This window comes from Bos grunniens, chromosome 9 (assembly GCF_055505025.1).
Source record: "Bos grunniens cultivar Pamir isolate PY7600 chromosome 9, Bosgru_T2T1.0, whole genome shotgun sequence".
NCBI classification, from domain to species: domain Eukaryota; kingdom Metazoa; phylum Chordata; class Mammalia; order Artiodactyla; family Bovidae; genus Bos; species Bos grunniens.
Window position 1 is genome coordinate 94,838,560 of NC_141173.1, and position 18,342 is coordinate 94,856,901.

The window sequence follows — 18,342 nt, forward strand, 5'->3', positions numbered from 1 at the left end:
TGGGAGTTGACCACATCCCAGCCCAAGTGTCTCAGATGGTCCATGTTAAGGCCTCCAACCGGGGTCAGGGAAGAGGGACCAGGGATCCAGTAGATTAAGACAGCTGTTGGGGCAAGGGCACGGCCCCACCAAAGGAAATGAAAACAGTTGCGGTTTCCTTTGCTTTAAAGCATGGCCCTCATAATAAACACACACAGCAAATGTGCTGAGCAAACACCTCGGCCGTCATCAATATGCGGGGGCTGTTTATGGCCTCATAAACTCTGGAAGCAAGTGATATTGTCTTTTAAATCAATGGCCTCGCGGACAGCCTTGGAGCTCCAGGAGGACAGGACACCCAGGCTGCTCCAGCACCGAAATGAACGGCTGCAGCGGCGGCTGAGTGGTGCTTGGTCACCGCCCCGGGGCGTCAGGAGCCCGTCTGGAGGACGGGGGGCATCCCGAGCGTGTGTCTGCGGCAGGATGCCCGGCCAGAACACCTGGGAGGCTGAGGGGTGTCCTCCCCTGGGAGCCCGGCGACCCAGGGCCGCCAGGGTGTGGAGGGAGCCAGTGGGGGTCTGTCTGTCCTTCTGCCACTACAGACTGTGGGTCCTGGAGGGTGGCCCGGGTCCCTCTGCTTTGGACCCCCAGCCCTCGTATCAGGCCCATTCAGGGTATACGAGCAGGAGGCAAGGAGACCAGGCAGCCAGGTGTCAAAGGTGGTCACGCAAGTGTTTCTGGGGGTGGATTCTGCATGGAGGGCCCCAGGAGATATGCCCATGCCCTGATCTCCTGTGAACCTAACTTCATTTGGAAAAATAATCTTTTTAAAAAACTGTTATTTATATTTTGGCTGTGCTGAGTCTTTGTTGCAATGATCGGGCTTCTCTTACTGCAGAGCACCGGCTCTAGGTTACAGGCTTGTTTGTCCCTCGGCGTGTGGGATCTTCCCAGACCAGGGATTGAACCTGTGTCTCCTGCATTTGGCAGGCGGATTTCCTAACCACTGGACCACCGGAGAAATCCCTGAGAAAGAAAATCTTGACATGAGATCATCTGGAATTATCTGGGTGGGCCCTGAATCCTGACAAGTGTCCGTAGAGGAGAGGAGCAGAGGGAGGTTTGAGACCGAAGGCGGAGGGTACAAAGGAGACGTGGAGGCCCTGTGGCCGCGGAGTCAGCGAGTGGAGCGTTGCGACTCCAAGCCAAGTGGCACCCAGGGCTGCAGGCGCCCCCAGAGAGGCGTGGGCCAGACGACCCCCACCCCAACGGCTGCCCCCGGCCTTGACTCCAGACTTCTGGCCTCCATACCACAAGAGAATACACTCCTGTTGTCTTAAGCCACCAGGGTTGTGGTAATTTGTAACAGCAACCATGGAGACTAAGGCACTTCTCTTCCCCAAACTTGGGCTCAGAAAGGCAAAGTGCTTGCTATTGGGTTTTCCAGTAGCCGCCTCTACGTTCTGGGTTCTGGCTGAAGTGCTCAAACTGGTGGGGACAGCCCCACACGGCAGAACACGGGAGAAATCCAGCCCCCCTGCCCTCCTTCCTTGGCCCCAGCGAGCGCCCTTATAATAGAACCGTTCAAAGCACAGGTGGCTTTGTACGCCTCAATTTGTTAACCTGCTCCACTGCTCCTGCCGGGGAAAGCATCAATTAAAGCAGCAATTGCCACTGGAATTTCACAGAAGGCACACGCGGGCCTGGGGACGGGTAACAGGAACCTGTGATACAGGCGTGTGGTTGGCACCCGGCAGCCGGCGTCGCCCTGCCGAGACCCCGCCACCTCAAGCTCTGCGCTGGCGCTCAGCTCCCGCCTAGAGTGTGTCCTGATGCTTCTCACTGGTTTCCTGCAAGCGCCCACCCCCTCCCTGAAGAGCGGGCAGCACCCAAGCCTTGTTGCTGTTCAGTCGCTCAGTCATGTGCAACTCTTGCAACCCCATGGACTGCAGCACACCAGGCTTCCTGGTCCTTCGCTGTCTCCTGGAGTTTGCTTAAACTCATGTCCATCGAGTCGGTGATGCCATCCAGCCATCTCATCCTCTGTCGTCCCCTTCTCCTCCTGCCCTCAATCTTTCCCAGCGTCAGGGTCTTTTCCAATGAGTTGGCTGTTCGCATCAGGTGGCCGAAGTATTGGAGCTTCAGCTTCTGCATCAGTCCTTCCACATTTTGAGTGTGGTTTAAGATCAAGTTCTCTGCCTTAAAGGATCAGATTCCTCAAATCATTCATACCCAGAGACAGAGTCCTTCCTCTCACAATAGGCTCCCAGGAGAAAGGTAAGGGCTCCGGAATGACAGTTTATCAAACTACAATGAGAAAGAGTTAGGCTCAACAGTGTGAAGTTGTCAGTATTCAAATGCTTTCTACCTAGAAGAGTGGCAATATCATAAGGTTTAACAGTAACCTTAGCTCGGGGATCTGGAATGCTCAGATCCATGTGGCCACGGTTGTCCCCTGCAGCTCCCATACATGCGAAGCCCAATTATAATCAAAGAGGTACTTGGTGAACGATGAGCAGGAGTGAGGTTTCTGGGTGGGGCAGGGCGATGAGAAACAAAAAAGCAGCCATGACAGCTGTCAGCTGGGAGCTGGCATGGCCCTCGCAGCTCAGCCGTGATGTTCTTTTGTTGAACAAACACAATTTCAGTGAACACCAACATCGAACAAGGTCACTCTGTGACCAGGATGGAGAGAAAACAAGGCCACTCCATAATCATGATTGAACACAGACAAAAAAAAATAAGCATACTGTTTAAACCACCAAGTGAGCACATGTCCGTCCTTTCCACCTGTGACAGCCATTTCTCTACCAATTACAATCGCACATAAAACACGCTGCCCAGTCATAGCCAGTTTCAATGTTCTGGGTTCCAATCCAGAACGATTGCCCCAAACAAGCCCAAATCCTAAAGGAAGCCCCCCACCACCTCCAGTCCCCTTACTCAGATTCTCCAAGGTTCCCCACAAGATGTCATCTCCCTGGTGGCCAATACCAAGAAACCCAGCTTTGTTCAACCGCGCATGTGTTCCAGGTCTGTTTGGCTACTGGGCGTTGCCAACAGCATCGGGCTCTGCCAGCCCAACCTGGCAACTCTGTGCTGAGGGTCGGCTTGCCGCTCTACAGTACCATCACCATGCCCAGCATAATCACGTCCACCATCACCCCAACAGTCCCCACCACCCTTCTGTTAAGTGATTGACGTGCATTTCATCTTTTCATCCCTCTTCAACTCACAGAGATAAGCCCAGTTATCTCCATTTCCCCAAGTAAAGCTATGGTGGCTCAGAGAGGTTAAGTAACTAGCCCAAGATCACACAGCTAGTAAATGGCCAAGAAGCAGCTTGAAACCCCAGTTGCCATGTACCCTCTACTGCTTCCCACCCAGCAACGTGCCCCAGGGCTAGACCGAGACGTGCCGTGCCCCCTCCCCGTTCCCCTCTGCCGTCACATCTCCCCCCACTTCCCCTTTGCTCGGATATGAGCTGCCAGTAGCTGCTTCTGTGACCGCCTTGTGCAGTCCTGGCTGACCTGCATCTGACTTGTAAACTGCTGTGTTTCTTTAAGGTGGCTTTGCACATGTTTGCTCTGGCCTTGCGTGTAGGTTTCATAATTGAACTTTTACAAGAAGACTTTATTTCCTCCACATCCAAGTGCTCAAGTCTCTCTTCCTGTTGCCTCCACGTGCCAGATGCAGTGAACACATAAATTCTTTCTGGAGCCAAGAATAGAAACTAAGATTTATGACTTTCAATCTATTACTGTAACCCGCAGGATCTCTAACTCCACATATCCTTTATTTCACGACCGTATTTTTCTTTATAAATGGCCCCTTTTTAAGACACTCAGCTGTTGGGCTAAGAGGCCCAATGCAGAGTTTTAAATTCAGATGATTCAGGCTGAGAACATACTCAGCATCTGAACTATGGTTGAAAAATACCCTTTTTACATGCTTGAGTGAGTCCCGGACAGCTTAAAGGATTTTCTTCAATTTCCAAAAAAAAAAATAATTCACTTCTGGAATGATGAAAAAGTATGATAAATTTCTACACAAAAGTCATGCCTTGAGAAAGAATAGCTTATGTGGCTGGGAAAACCTGAGGTTTTGAAAAAAATGCAGCCCAGCCTGCCAGCAAGGCTTCCACAGGCTCGTCACATGTACATCATGGGTGTTTTCCAGAGAGTCAGGCTCAGGTGGGGCTAGGGCAGTCCCAAGGCTGAGCTTTCTTCTTCAGATGCGTGTGTGTGCATGAAACACTCACTCAGGACAAAGAAACTGTAATTAGACTGGCCATAACGTATTTTAAATTATATTTGACGTTATCAAATGTGAAAGGAGGACTTTTCTGGTTAGGAACGGTGGAATGGGCTCTTGGCGCCGTTCGCAGGCAGTGCGCAGCCCCCATGCTGCAGAGGCGTCTAGAAGCAGCCCTGGAAGTCCTCGGAAGGCGCATCGCGGGCTGTGGCGGCCGCTCCTGCCTGGCCGCTGGGTGCCCACGCTCGGAGCTGGGAGCGCTTTTCTGGCTGTCGCGGTGGTTTCCTGCCGTCTGTCCCCAGCTCTGGGCCTGGCTCCTGATGGGGCCTCACCAGGCTCCCAGACCTGCTCTCCAGCCTGGGTCCCCTCCAGGCCCCCTGACCCAGGAGGGACACCAAGAGAGGCCGTGCCCCGTTCATGTGTTCCTGAGAAAAACCTCCAGACCGGGTCAAAGCTTCCCTCGTGGCCTGAGTACCTAGCGACTCTTCTCTTCCCCCAACGCCTCATTTGGAAGGAAACATAAACTTGACGGCTCCACAGAACCGTTGTCTCATCCGCTCTGCCCAGAGCCAACGCCCCCTCCCTGCGAAAAACAAAAACACAGAAACAAAGGAAGAGCAGCCAACATCGCCGTCTCCCAAAGCCCTTGGACAGCTGCCGGGGGAAGAGATTCGCTTCTAGACACATCCAGGAGGCTGTCTTGTTTTCCTGTTAATATCGCACGGTGGTGACTGCAGTAACAAAAGCACTGGAAGGCTCCCGTCTCACCACCCGCCTCTGCAGCCCCGTCGTGCACGGGATGTTCCCCACCCCCGATGTAGCGTGGCGGGCCCGCGGCAGGGTCTGTTCTGGCCTCGAGACGTCAGACCCTTGGAGCAGAGGCCGTGGGCTGGCCCCTCCACGCAGCCCCCGCGCCCCGCACCCACCCTCGCCCACCCCGACTCATCCTTACCCCCCCAGCTCATCTGATCCAATAAGGTGGGCCCCCCGCGGATCCCCCAGACCCCCACCGCCCCAGGGGGCGCCTCCAACACAGGCTCAGGCACCAGCCGCGAGGCCCAGATGCATCAACGCCTGCGCAGCCGCCCCAGCCATATATTGATATTTGTTACAGCCGCGAGGCCCATCCAATTAAAAAGCATCACCCACCTGTTCCAAGCCTTCCTTCTTGCCAAGTGTTTGCGGCTGGCAGAAAACAGTGCTGTTGGTTCAACGTGGCCTCATTTCCTCTGCTGGTCAGAGTTTGGAAGCCCCTCCTGATGCTGAAAAGTCTTGAGATGGATTCTCCAAGGTGATATTAACAGACCCTTGAGCCTAGAGGCGGGTGGGGCCAGGGCCTGTTTCCTTGTCTGGAGCTGGAGTTGCCACTGTCTATTTTTTTTTTTTTTTAGTATTTATTTATTTTAATTTTGGCTGCACTGGGACCTTGCTACTGCACCGGGGCTTTCTGAAGTTACAGCAAGTGGGGGCTGCTCTCAAGTTGCAGCGCACAGGCTTCTCACTGCGGTGGCTTCTCTTGCTGTGGTGCAGGGGCTCCAGGGCACACAGTCGTCGGTGTTGCGGCTCCTGGGCTCTAGAACACGGGCTCAGTAGGTACGGCACAAGGACTCCGTTGCCCCACAGCATGTGGGATCTTCCCAGACCAGAGATGGAACCTGTGTCCCCACCCCCTGCATTGGCAGGAGGATTCTTAACCACTGGGCCACCAGGGAAGTCCCTCTGACTATGTTTGAATTTCTGTCTGGGGTTATTGACACTGGCCAAGCTGCTGAAGAGGGCAGGGGGAGAAAGGATGATTCTGCAGGGGTAATTCCTGCCCAGGAAGTAGTGATTATTAACTACCAGGTGGATGGGGAGTAGGGCGAGACAGGGTAGCCATTTGAATTTTCAGAGCAAACCGGAAACATGAGCTTCTTAGCATCACATAAACATGAAGCGTGAAAGACAAATAGAAGCAGGACACATACGTGCCCCCAGGAGGCCTGTGTATGTGTCTCTCTGAGAGATGAGTCTCCTGGTGGAGGCAACAAATACATTGAAAAAGATAGGCACTGATAACTCAGACAAACCTGGGTTTCAACCCTTTTTCCAGCTGTGTGACTTCAGGCAAGTTACTTAATCTCTCCGAAGGCCATCATCTCTAAAAGCTGGTGAATAATACCTTCCTTTAGAGATAAAACAGCATTCTCACACAAAACTTCTGTAAGAGTACCTAGCAAGCAGTGATTGATGGACAAAAATTTAATTGTACTCTGTAGTTTTCTGCAACTTTCAACACTCTTCCTAATGTCTATTTGCACAAGTCTGGCGGTATCTCAAGGTCTATATTTAACTCTATTCCCTTCTGGTTCAGGGTAGCAAAGAAAGAAGTTAAATTATGCACAGAAAAAGATTCACTGCCAAACCCTACTTTTCTTCTTAGAGATACTCTTTATGTCTCCACACTTCTCAAGGTTTCCTTTTACACCCAAATTTCTGTGCAGGGACCCAGCGATACAGCAACACGGCTGTCCATGGCGGCGGGGGGTGTCTCCTCTCAGGGTTTGCTGTTGTGTCGTTTCCTTCGGTATGGTCTTCACGATGTTGCCACTAAGCGCGTGTGAGCAGGGTGTGATGCACGCGTTAAGCCACAGGCTGGGGAATTGACCCGCCTGCCTGGAACCTCTGACATTTTAAAATATATTTATTCATATTCTGTTTGGCTGCATTGGGTCTTAGGTGCAGCATCTTCGTTGCAGCGTGCTGGCTTCTCTCCAGTTGTGGCCCAGGGGCTCTGAGCGTGGGCCTCTGTGGTTGGGGCACTTGGGCTTGGTTTGCTCCAGGGTATGTGGGCTCTTAGTTCCCAAACCGGGGATTGAACCCCCATCCCCTGCATTGGAAGGCGGATTCTTAACCACTGGACTGCCAGGGAAGTCCCGATGGAACCTTTACCATTAACTCGTTTTGTGATCCAGGCTCTCCAGGTCTCAGTGTACTTGTCTATTAAATGGAGATGACAAGAAGGGCCCCCCTTTCCTGGGACTGTTGATTCAGGACGACTGAGCTTTAGGCTCCTGAAAACAAATTAACCATTATTTTGCCATATTGCACTCTCCTGAAATAACTTTTTATAGGAGGTAACCAAATTATTTCTGACTCAGATTTGAGATCCCATTGCCTGCCTCCTTGCCAGAATGTGGTCAGTCTTTTTAACTTAGCCATTCTAACAGGGATGTAACTGTCTCGCAGTGGTTTTGATTTGCTTTTCTCTAAGGAAGAAGGTTTTGAACATCTTCATGTGATTGTTTGCCAGATGTGTATCTTCTCTGGGCTTCCCAGATGGCTCAGTAGTAAAGAATCTGCCTACTAATGCAGGAGATGCAGGTTCGATCCCTGGGCCGGGAAGACCCCCAGGAGTAGGAAATGGCAACCTACTCCAGGATTCTTGCCTGGGAAATCCCATGAACAGAGGAGCCTAGTGGGCTCCAGTCCATGGCTTCACAAAGACTCGGACACAACTTGGCAACCAAACAACAGCAGCAACACATCTTCTTTGGCATTATCTAACAATCTGGCAAATTGTTCAAATCTTCTTTCTAGGTTTTAGTTGTGTTATTGTCTTTTTTATTGAGTTCTGAGAGTTTTCAAAACTTTCTTGGTACAAGTCCTTTATCTGTAAGTATTTTGCAAATATTTTCCCCCAGTCTATTGCGTGTCTTTTCATTCTCTTAGCATCATCTTTTAAAGAGTTGAAATTTGTAATCTTGATAAAGTCTACATTATAAATCAACTATGTTCCAATAACAACTAAAATAATAATAAAAATCAACCACGAGCTAAAAATAATCTTGATAAAACCCAATTTATCACTTTTTTTTCTCTTATGAGTCATGCATATGGTGTGTTGTAGCTAAAAAAATCTTTGCCTAAACCTAGGTCACAAAAATTTTTCCTATGTTTTCTTTGGGAATTGTTATAACTTTAGGCTTTGCATTGAGGTTCAAGATCCATTTGGAGTTAATTTTTGTATATGGCGTGAGATTTGGATGGAGGTTCTTTTTTTAAATTATGAATGAATGTTTGTTCCAGCATCATCGGTTGGAAAGATTATCCTTTCCCCACCGAGTTGCCTTTGCATCTTTGTTGAAAATTAATTGACCCATCTTTGTGTGGGTCTCTTCTGGAGAGAGCCTTGATTTTCACTGCACAATCCGGTACTGAAATTCTGTGCTTCTGGCTTCAGCCCTTTGAAACTCCTCCCCATGGTTTCCAGACAGGCCCCCGTCTCCCCTCACACCTCAGCACTGCTTGCTGTTGAGTCCCCAGACAGCCCGCATGGGCTGCTCTTCTACATCCCTCAGGTCCTGGAGCCTTGCCCTTGTGGGGCTTGGCTGCCGATGAGCCCACAGATGTCCCAGAGCTGGATGGTCCCAAACCGTGTTTTCCAGGAGGTGTCATATACAAAAGCACACTCCCCACTCTGGCCCATAGACCCAGATGCCCAAGGGACTCTGCAATCCTGACCAAGCTGGTGGGCCCAGAGCCCCCTCACTTCCACCCACCCCAGTACCCCACCTCCCATCCTTACCTCCCCTTATCTCCAGTCAGGCTGGAGAACCTTCAGGAGAAAGATCAGTTAAAAGATCCCACCTGTTGTTTGGAAACACGGAAAGCTAATCCCTCGGGCAGCCCCATCTCAGCCACGTCTCCACCTCCAGCCGCCTGGGGAGGGCTGCACAGAGAGGAGGGAATGTCGGAAGAATCTCTTGCTCATTTCCCCAGCAGTTAGGAAGCAGATGAAGCCAGAACTGGCTCTACACTTGGCAAAGCACCTGGACACAATAATATGCTAATAAAACGATTAAATGTCTCCACAGCGAAGCCCCAGTGCATTTATTTACCTTTTACTGACCTCTGATGAATGTCTGCCAAAATACTAGCACGACACGGAAAGGCACAAGCAAAGTGTCTGCCACCAGGCAAGGTTTAACCTGACCTTGTGGTTTCCTTCTTCCCCAAGCTGGAGAACCCAGGGCCATCATCCCCACTCTTTAAGCCATGTCCCTAGTAGGTCATTGAATTGGTACTGAACTGCAAAACTAACAATAAAAACGCTTCCTTTTTTCAAGATGTTCTTTTGTAAAACTGGGCTTTGCTTGTGGCTCAGCTGGTAAAGAATCTGCTTGCCATGTGGGAGACCTGGGTTCAATCTGGGTTGGGAAGATCCCCTGGAGAAGGGAAAAGTTACCCACTCCAGTATTCTGGCCTGGAGAATTCCATGGGGTTGCAAAGAATCGGACACGACTGAGCGACTTTCACTTTTTAAAATTAATCAATTTATTTTTGGCTACTCTGGATCTTCCTTACTGCGAGAGGGCTTTCTCCAGTTGAGGCAAACAGGAGCTACTCTTGGTTGCGGTGCTCGGGCTTCTCACTGCGGCAGCTTCTCTTGCTGCGGTGCACAGGCTCCAGGGTGGGCGGGCTTCAGGAGCTGCAGCACACTGGTTCAGTAGTTGCAGTGTGCAGGCTTAGTTGCTTCTCGGCATGTGGGATCTTCCTGGACTAGGGATTAAACCCATTGAATCTGCACTGGCAGGCAGATTCCTATCCAATGTGCCACCGGAAGTCCAGATGTTCCCTTTATCAAACAAAACTGGTCTTCGCTCGGGAGCAACGCAGGGGGCTGTGTTCCTTCCTCAACATCCCCAGCTCTGGCTTAAGGATGGCGTGCCACCAGCATTAGGACATTCAACTAACTGGAAAGCACGTGGTCTGCAGCTAGCAGAAAACACATACCAAGAGAGTCCTACCATGGTGTTCTGCAAACAAATATTTTTAAGTCCGGGGGTGGGGGTTGATGGTAAAATTCATTTGAGAAACCTGTCTACTTTATTCCTCCTGTAAAATTCATAGCATACTTTATCATATTAAGACTCTGGAAAGTTCTGATGCAGCAAATTCACTTGTTGCACTAAATTCACCTGCAAATTTCCCAAACTTACTTAAGCTAAGAACACTTATGTGTTCTAAGGAAAGGAAAGTGAAGTCGCTCAGTCGTGTCCGACTCTTTGCGACCCCATGGACTGTAGCCTACCAGGCTCCTCCATCCATGGGACTTTCCAGGCAAGAGTACTGGAGTGGGTTGCCATTTCCTTTTCCAGGGGATCGTCCCAATCCAGGGATCGAACCCGGGTCTCCCACATTGCAGGCTGATGCTTTACAGTCTGAGCCACCAGGGAAGCCCTGGTGTTTTAAACTGTGTTTTAAGTTCCATGTTTTAAACCTAGTATTTATTAACACCAGGGAACTCAGTTGGGAAATGATGTTCCAAAGAAATTGCATAAGATATTTCCATGAAAGCAGTGTCTGTTGCTCTGTTCTGTTTAACCCACTTCTTAGAATCAGAAGGCGGCAGGCCCGGGCGCCGGGCGGTTCCCTGGTGGCGCAGCAGCTGTCTCCTTTTGGAGCTGCGCATCAATTCTCCCCTCCAAGGGGGTGGCCCGTGAATGGTGAGAGGATGAGGAGTTGGGGTGCTCTGGCATTCCCAGCTTGGGATGCAGAAGGAAATAAAGAGGTCTTCCAGCCACAAGGGATGGGGGTGGGGGGAGAAGCCCCCCCCACCCCCCGGCAGAGCCTGGCAGTCAGCCAGGTCATTAACTAAGACTGCTCAGGAGCCCCTAGGTCAGATGCCCACCTCCCCGAGTTCGCACAGCAAGTTTCTAGCATATGCCTTTTTTTCTTTCCTCTCATGCCAGTTTTCCAAAGAAATTCATTTCCCTACCCCCGCCCCCAGTGTCATAACTGAATTAAAAACGTTTTTCCAGCTCACTTTCTCCAGCACTGCATCCCTATCCTTCTCCAAACTCGTGTTTGGGAAGGACGGGGTCAGCCATGGAGCACTTCCAGGCTTTTAGGAGGTGTCAGCCCCCCCCAAAATGGCATCGCTACAGGAGCGTGGCTTCTGCCTTAGTTTAGCGCCTCCGCTGCCCCTAAATGCAATGCGATTCTGTGCTGCCGGGCCGGGGACCGAGCTGTCCCCAAACCCCCGCATCAGCAGCTCAGGCCACCCTCCTCTCCCCTCCGCCAGTCTCTCTCTCGCACAGCTCTTTGCTGTCATCTGGAGCTCGGCGCGCTCATTCTAATTCTTCATGCCTTGTTATGCTGTCCATTTCTTAATCTATTTATGCTGACTTTATTTTTAGTGTGCCTATTGTGACGGCAGATCCTGAAATTGCCTGGGCTGTTTTCTGAAAATGGCCGTTACCAAACCATCACGCAGGCCCCGAATAGAATGATGTCAGCCCCGGGCGGTTCCCTGGCGGCGCAGCAGCTGTCTCCTTTTGGAGCTGCACATCAATTCTCCCCTCCGAGGGGGTGGCCCGTGAGAGACGCGGAAGGCCGCCGTCTCGCCGAGAAGGCTCGCTGCTTCTTTCGGAGGATTTCTTCAAACATTAATAAATTCCCTCCCCTCTCCCTATCCTATGTTGGCAAACCATAAAAAATGCAAATGATCCAGAAACCCATTAATTTTTAGAAGGTTGCAGCTGTTCTTCTGTATTCACAAAACACGCTGGGTACATGTAGGGTGTCTGTGGCCACAAACACGTGGAAGACGCTGTCCGTCACAGACGCGTCACAGCTCCAGATATGAGCCATTACTCGGCCGTGGACACGCAAGCCGATTGCTTTCAAAGTGCTTTCCACACCCAAAGTATCAGGAGCAGAGGCAATAGCCCTCTTGTATATCCAATAGCGGGGCTTCCCAGGTGGCGCTAGTGATTAAAAAAAAAAAACAAAAAACCCATCATCCTGCAATGCAGGAGACCTGGGTTCGATCCCTGGGTGGGGAAGATGCCCTGGTAGCACTGTGAAGTTCCTCTTGCTTGGGTCGAGGAAATGCCCCGTGGAGGGCAGGTGCCAGCACTGACAGGCTGTCCTTCTGGTTACCGTCCAGGTGAGGGCCTGTTTTCTTAAGCCCTAGGGATCTGTTGCGCTACTGCTGCAAGCCAACTGGTGGAACTTGGTTAGACTTTGAGCTCATAATCACACGCATCAAAGCCTTTCCTTCCGGTGGTTCTCGACATGTCACAATAGTTAGTATTCCTGCAAGAGAACACGGTGGGTCTTCCTTCCACCTTCCGTAATCCTCAACCCGTGCTCGTCATGGCCCACCCAAAAGCTCTTCTTTCTTTGCCTATTTTGCCTCCCAGGAGCATCTGGGTTTGGTGGAGGGAGGGATTGGGGATCCTGTGACATCAGCCTCCCAGGAGCATCTGGGTTTGTTGGAGGGAGGGATTGGGGATCCTGTGACATCAGCCTCCCAAGGGACACTGTGTGGATCGCAGCAGATCACGCAGCCCAACGACTGCTCCGGGACCAGGCACGTGACCCCGTGGTGACCAGTGAGGCACAGGGCAAGCCTGCTGAGGGGCCTCCTGGCAAAGGCTTGCTCCATCCCAGTTAAAAAGACAAAGTCAATTAAGGAAAAAGTCTTTTGGTACCTTCTTTTTTCTGTCTCAAGAGAGCGATCTTGTGTGCTCTCGGACGCTCGTGGCTGTCCTGTGACCATGAGCAGCAGGACTAGGATAGACAGCCTGGTGCTGAGGCTGAGGGAGTGGGACCCAGGAAACCATCCAGCCCCTGCACCCACCCCGGACCTGCTGACCTCCAGACCTCCAGCCACGGGAGACAGTTGCCTCCCTTCATGCTTAGCTACTGGGTGTCAGGGGTTTTGTTACAGCATGTCAGAAGCATTTCTGACGGATGCGAGGCTATCTGGGTTGGAAAAGACCTTATAGTCATTGTCGTCTGGAAGCACAGATCTGGGCTGCCTGGAGCCGTCTCTGTCATTTCCACCAAGTGATCTTCTACGCTGTGCTTGAATGATCAGATGAGGAGAAGAAGGAATAGATCTTCCTTGTAGATCTCCCAGGCTACTCCTGAGCACTTCTGCTGGGAAGTCTTCCTGACATGATGGGGGAATTCAGTTTGCCAGAGTTCAGAGTCAGACAGGCTGGAGAGGCCAGACGAGCACATGGGCCGCTCCCCCAACAAGACGCGGGGTGTAGGGGCTGAGCCTGCCTGTGAAGGGCAGGGAACACAGAGCAAGGCTGCAGGGAGGAGGTGCCCAAGGGGCAGCCACGGAGGTGAGCCCTGCCCCCAGCTTCTCCCTCGTGAGTTACTCTGGAGGGTTATTCTTTAAACCCTTTTATTGAAATATGATTCATATATACCGTAACAATTCACCCACCTAAAGTGTACAAGCCTGTGTCTTTTTAGTGTTTTCACAGATACGTACAATCATCATCAGAACCAATTTTGGATAATTTTCATCAGCCAAATAGAAACCTTTAAGTTTTGCTCCTCTACTTGACACCTCCCCTGCCTCCCCCAGGCTCAAGTCTAATCTTTCCATCCGTATAGATTTCCCTGCTCTAGACATTTCATAAAATTGAATCATACAATAGACGGTCTTTTGTGACCGGCTCCTTTCATTTAGCATAATGTTTTCAAAGTTCATCCATACTATTCCAGCACTCATTTCTTTTTACGGCCGAAAAAGCACTCCACTGTGTAGCTCTCCAGCCAGTTCTTGTTATTTTTGGTCGTTGCGTTCTGTAAAGTCACCATGAACACTGAACTAGCAAATAACTGCATCGCTGCTGGTGGGCAAACACAGGGTTGGGTTTCTGTGAGCCTCTGGCCACCACAGACTCATCAAGTAGTCAGTACATCACCTTGTTTTATGGTATTTCTGTATAAAGGCACCTTATTTGATATATATTGCTGACTCATTAACATCGAGCTCATGGCCAACAGCACAATAACTCAAATCTGAAAGAGCAGGGGGCTGGGGGAGAGAGGGTTGCCCAAGAGAAGTCATAGGACAGACACACCCGTGTCAGCCCGATGACAGGTTTCCGGGGCCGAGGGCTGGGGGGCCGGGGCTGGTGGGTGGGGTGGGCTGGCTTCCAGGACTGAAACCAGGTAGGCCCAGATGGCTGCTCACCCTTGCTGCCTCCCTGAGAGCTTCTGCTCACCCACAGCCCTGCTTCTACCCCCTGAGGTCAGAACAAAGCCTATCCTCCTCCCTCTCACACGACGACCTTTCCAGCGTCTAAAATCGCATCTTGGATCCTCACAGGTTCACAGCCCTTCCTCGTGTTGCACTGAATGACAGGGGCCACTGGCCAGTCAGAGTGAGTCTCTCCCGGCCCAACGACCAGACTGCACTTTCCCAGGCTCTCTGGCAGGGAGGCGTGGCCACGGAGGTTCTAGAATGTGAGCCGAAGGCCTGTGGCCACTTCCAGACCTGCCACTCCCAGTCCCTACACTCTTTCGGCTTCACTGCTGGAGGGGGGCTGACCCCCGCCTAGGAACACAGTGCCTACCTTTGTTTGTACCTGCGGTCATTTATTTGTGGGGGGGGTCTGTCTTTCCCACTTGAATGTAACCTTCACGAGGACGGACACCCTCTCCCCTGGGGGCATGACGCTTGGTGAAGTGAGTGAGCGTATCCGGTTCTCACCTGTTCCTCTTGGTGGCCCACTCCCCCTTCTAGTGACAGCAGCAGCACCCCCAACCCAGGCCTAAAACCCCAGGCAACCCCATGGCCACAGAAGGGAGAGGCCTGAACCCACCCCCAGAACACCTGGGGGTCACAGGGGATGGCAGCTTTCTTTTTCCCTGGTGTCACCTCATTATTTGTCAGGTCGTGGCCTCCCGCTGGAAATAACAAGATGAACAAGTCCATCACTTCAGCTTCTGTCAGTCCTCATTTCTCTGTGATTTCTTAATTGATGATCATTTATTTCCTATAATCAGCTCATTAAAATTTTTTTTGGAAGAATTTTCTTCTGTGTTTATTAGCCAAAATGCCAGGAGCAGGTACATACTGTTAGAGAGGGCCACCCAGGTCTGGACCAGGTGCTGGGTGACGGGACTGAGATAAGGAGGTGCTGTGGTGGGTTGAAAGCCTGAGGCTGTCTGTAGCACCATGCTCTTTCTGGAAAGAAGTTCGCCTTCTGCGGATAGGAGTACGGAGTTCAGGGGTGGCCCTGAGCAGCCAGGGTTCTACCTAGTGCCTCACATAACTGCCCGCCCCTAAAACCATCACCACGCCCACCACTGTCGTCATCTCTGCATTTACGGGCTGTGTATCAGGTCCTCTCTGATGTTGTTTAGTCGCTAAGTTGTGTCTGACCCTTTGTGACCCGATGGACTGTAGCCCACCAAACTCCTCTGTCCATGGGGATTCTCCAGGCAAGAAGACTGGAGTGGGTTGCCATTTTCCGCTCCTGCGGATCTTCCTGACCCAGGGATCGTACCCTCGTCTCCTGCATTGGCAGGCGGATTCTTTGCCAGTTGAGCCACCTGGGAAGCCCATGAGGTCCTCTAGTAGGTGCCTTACCCACAAGATAGTCCAGAAGTAGCACTCTGAGGCCAAAACACTTTGATCACAGATGCAGCAAACCAGCACAAGTTATGAAGGCATAGGTGAAAACATAACACGTATGACCCTCACCCCGGCGCACGTAGCCAACAACCAAGTACATCAGGGACGCGTGCCAAGATTTACAAGACAGCTGGGGGGCGTCCGCACCTGCTCTAGGCCTGACGAAGCTGGGAGCCGCATCTTCTCCCTGCAGATCTGGGGATCAGCTGGACGCTTCTGCTCTGGTGTGCACGCCTGGCCCAGGCTCAAGGGGTGCCAGCTACTCCAGTTAAGCGTTTTCTCACAGTGATGTCAAAAGCACGAGTAATCAAATGGGAACAGACAGGGTCTCCAAGGAACCATCATGCCACCCTTCCCAGGTGCCAGTAACTGAAGCGAGTCACACGGGCCAGCCAGAGCCAGAGAGGCAGGCACACCTCGCTCACTGTGACGTCACTGAGGACACACGGTGGTTGTGACACGCTGAGTGTGTTAATGATGCTTGACATGCCCTCCTGTTCCTTCCCAGCTGGTGCTAGGGATAAACCCGCCTGCCAGTGCAGGAGATGGAAGAGATGCGGGTTCCATCCCCGGGTTCGGAAGATCCCCTGGAGAAGGACATGGCAACCCACTCCAATATTCCTCCTGGAGAATCCTGTGGACAGATTCGCCTGGTGGGCTGCAGTCTGTGAGGTTGCAAAGAATTGGACAGGACTGAAGCCACCTGACAGGGCACACCCTCTCCCTCCACGTGGTGGGGGCCCCCAAGCCCCCCTCCTCTGCTAAGACACCAGGTCAGGGTGAGGGCTGAGGGTGGGCAGGGAGGCAGGCACGTGGAGAGGCCCTCGTCCAAGAACCCGTCTACTAAGGGCTCAATTTCTGTTTCCGTCAACTGCCAGCTCCGTGATCTCCGGCAAGCCACTTAACCTCTCCCAGCTTCAGTGCCAAGTACGTAAAATCAGGATAATAACCGTTCTGGAGAAGAGGATGCCCTGGCCTTCTCGGATGTGTGGATGTGTGAGCCCTGGCCTAACACAGGGCAGGGGCTCAGGAAATGGCCGTCTCTTCACACTCCGGCTCTCCTGAGCGGTGGCAGGGACTGGGGTGGGCGAGTAAACAGCTCTGAGTCTTCCTAAGAGCTGGTCTCTATAGAAGGTCAAGCAAAAGGCTTGTCAGTGAGGAGGGGCGGGAAATGCCCAGGTGAGAAGAAGCAAAACCCAAACAGGACTTGACTCCTGGAAAAGGCACAGGTGTTTGGCATTCATGTGGGGAATCCGGCCCCTTCCAGAAGAGCCGAACAGAAACTGGAGGAGACGATGGGCTGGGGTGTTACTTCACACCGGCTGTTTGAAGGTGGTGGTGGGGGGCACCAGGTTTGTCCCGTCGGGGCTCTGCTCTCCTTAGTTGCAATGTCCAGTCACAGTCTCTGGAGATGGGGGGCTCTCTCCCAGGGTCCCTGCATTAGGAGCCAGGAAACCTGCCCAGGCTGGGTCACGTGCCCACTCCTAACCAATCACTGCCAGGGATGTTAACATGCCCTTGACCTTGGACCAATCAGGGTTCAGCCTGGGGTCTTTTAGGAAGGAAAAAGTGTGATTTGGGAATGCCCCGACGTGGTGAGTGTGTGGGCATGAAACCCGAAGGCTGTGCTGGAGGCCAACAGGATGTCCCGGGCAGGCTCAAAAGGATTCAAAACCGAAGATGCCTCCACGTGTAGGCTAGCACCAGGCTCTCAGGTGAGAGTAGGCGGTGGGCCGGGGGAGGGGAGTGGATAGGAGAAGCAGGAAGGAGGGTTCAGGCAGCCAACTCCCTGGTGGGGGCCGGCATCTGGGGAGGGTGGTCCTGGGACCAGCATTGCTGTAGCGGCGGGGGACGTCCAGCGTGCACCCCTGAGAAGGCAGGTGCCTTGCCCGTCTACCACTTCTTCCATCGTCTTTAGGAAGGAGGCCCCCCGGGGGAGCTGGGTTTCCTTGGCACCATCTTCCTGGAGCCAGAGGGTGGGGGGGTGGTGGATTCTGCATGGGCTGCTCCCTACCTATGGGTTCAAGTCCAAGCCCCCCAGGGTCGCTGGTGCAATTGGATTTCCAGCTCAAGGGGTGGGGTGGGGGTGGGGATAGCTTCCAGGATATGAAGTCAGAAATCTGGAGGGAGACCGAGGGCTTGAATACTCTGAACCCAAAGCTGCGGCCCTCTGTCCCCAGGGGGCGTTCTTTCTGGTGGGTGATGGGGGTGTGGTACTGGAGAGGCTGGGCGTCAGAGGTGGGCCCACGAAAGGCGGACCTCAGACCCTGCAGCTCCAGCGTCTCAGCTGACCCCTAAATCCAGGTGCTTCTGTTCACGTGTAAACTGGTGAGGGCAACCCAGGGCTGTGCCACTGCCTGACCGCTGACCGTGGAAAGCACGTAAGTCCCTGCAGTCATGTCCAACTCTTTGCAACTCTATAGACTGTAGCCCACCAGGATCCTCTGTCCATGGGCTTCTCCAGGCAAGAAGACTGAGATGGGTTGCAGTGTCCTCCTCCAGGGGATCTTCCTGACCCAGGGATCAAACCCATGTTTCTTACATCTCCTGCATTGCAGGCAGATTCTTTAGAGCCACCAGGGAAGCCCCCCTGGACACACATTCCCCCAGAAATTCTGGACTCAGCAGGTGTACTCAGGCACTGGTGACTTTCCACAGCATTTCCAGTAGCCCTT

General features: G+C 52.3%; 1 long non-coding RNA gene across 3 annotated transcripts in view; it reads left to right on the forward strand.

The window, feature by feature from the left end:
• Positions 1-9,531: 9,531 nt before the first annotated feature.
• Positions 9,532-18,342, forward strand: part of LOC147366394 (uncharacterized) — a 40,231-nt gene continuing 31,420 nt past the window's right edge. For all 3 annotated transcript variants that reach the window (XR_015133364.1, XR_015133366.1, XR_015133365.1), the window contains exon 1: positions 9,532-17,382. This is a non-coding gene — a long non-coding RNA (uncharacterized LOC147366394). The remainder of the gene's footprint in view (positions 17,383-18,342) is intronic.